The sequence below is a fragment of the Penaeus vannamei genome, chromosome 14 (genome assembly GCF_042767895.1).
Source record: "Penaeus vannamei isolate JL-2024 chromosome 14, ASM4276789v1, whole genome shotgun sequence".
Taxonomy (NCBI): domain Eukaryota; kingdom Metazoa; phylum Arthropoda; class Malacostraca; order Decapoda; family Penaeidae; genus Penaeus; species Penaeus vannamei.
Window position 1 is genome coordinate 27,701,046 of NC_091562.1, and position 2,031 is coordinate 27,703,076.

Sequence of the window (2,031 nt, forward strand, 5' to 3'; positions counted from 1 at the left end):
AAATGGAAGGGTGGGAGATGGGGAGAAATTGAAGTGAATTGGATGTATAGTTTTCGAGTTTCTTTGGTGGTTGGAGCTTCTCTTTTTGTTGGTTTGGCTCTTTCTTTTTCTTTCTTTCTCTTTCTTTTTCTTTCTTTCTCTCTCTCTATCTCTCCCTCTCTCTCTCTCTCTCTCTCTCTCTCTCTCTCTCTCTCTCTCTCTCTCTCTCTTTCTCTCTCTCTCTCTCTCTCTCTCTCTCTCTCTCTCTCTCTCTCGTTCTCTCTCTCTCTAGTTCTCTCTCTCTCTCTCTAGTTCTCTCTCTCTCTCTAGTTCTCTCTCTCTCTCTTTCTCTCTCTCTCTCTTTCTCTCTCTTTCTCTCTGTCTCTCCTCTCCCTCTTTCTCCAACCCCCTCTCTCTCTCTAGTTCTCTCTCTCTCTCTTTCTCTCTCTCTCTAGTTCTCTCTCTCTCTCTTTCTCTCTCTTTCTCTCTGTCTCTCCTCTCCCTCTTTCTCCAACCCCCTCTCTCTCTACCTATCTATCTAACTATACATCCATCTATCTCTCAAACGCTATCTTACACTTTTTAAAGATGAAATTTCCTCTCTTCTCTCTTCCTGTATTCTCAAACTTACCACTAAGAAGCCAAACTAGTTTTAGGGTGAAAAAAACCCTTGGCAGGTTACCATTTTCAACCCAAGAGTATTACTGTAATAATTTTTTGACATCGTCTCAAGATCGCGTGTCTGTTTTCTTTATTTTCTTTCTTACTTTCTTATTTTCTTTCTTTCTTTCATCTTTTTTTTATGCTAAAGACTACCTTCTTCAACCTTACAAGGCACTGCACGCGCTAAGCAAAATAATATATATATATACTTTTTTTTTGTCAACATACGAACATACTTGTATCAAACTCAAACCTTTTATTTTCTTTATTCGTTCATCTTTCTTTTCATTTTTCTTCTTTTTCTTCCACATTTCTTTTTTCTTTGGGTCGATTGCTATCTATCGCTTCATCATCATCATCATTATTATCATCATCATCATTACTAGAATTGCATCTTCGTCCCTTATTCTTACTGTTAATATTATCATTATTACTTTTATTACTTGTTTTTTCTAATCCATTTTTACTTCTGTTTGCTGTCAAGGAAGCTACTTATTCGGTTATCCGATCTAAGACACGTTTATTTCTACAAAATTATGCCTCTTCCTCTTTCGTTTTTGTTCTTATTCTCTCATTTTCTTTTCCATCTCTTTTCGTTCATTTTTCCTCTTTTTTCTCTATCATTCTTCCCTATTCTTCTTCTTCCTCTTCTTTTCTCTCTAATATCATCCTTATTCCGTTCTCCTTTTTTCTTTTTCTTTTTCGTTCTTCTTCATCATCTTCCGCTCGAGCATCTTTTTCCTTTCATCATTTCTTCTTCTCCTTCCTCTTCCTCTCCTTCTCCCACTTCCTCTTTCCTCTTCATCCTTTCCTTACTCTCCCTTCTCTTCCACTTTTCATTTCCCTAGACCTCTCTTTTCTCTCTTCCTCCTCTTCTTTCTTTTCCCTTCCCTTCCTTCCTGCTTCTTTCTCCTTCTCCCTCACCCCACTCATCTTCATTTTTTTCTTCTCCTTCTCTCCACCTCCTCTTCCTTTTTTTCCTCCCATTCCCTCCTCCTCCTCTTCCCTCTTCCTCTTCCTCCTCCTCCTCGTCCTCAACCACTCCACCGCCACCATCTCTGTTTTTATTTCTTATTCTTCTACTTCTTCTCTTTCTTCTTTCTCCTTCTCCTCCCCCTCTCCCTCTTCCTCCTCCGTCTCCAACTCAAACTATTCTTTTTCTACTTAATCTTTCTCCTTCCCCTCCACCTTTCCTTCTTCCTCCTCCGCTTCCAACTCCAACTCTTCTCCTTCTCCTTCTTTCTCTTCCTCCTCCCCCTCCACCTCTCCCTCTTCCTCTTCCTCCTCCTCCTCCTCCTCCTGCTCCCCAAATTAAACCCAAACCCAAATTATTAATCCATCTCCCAAGGAGGAGTTAGTCAGGAAGTACTGCTCCCGCCAAGTGTCTTG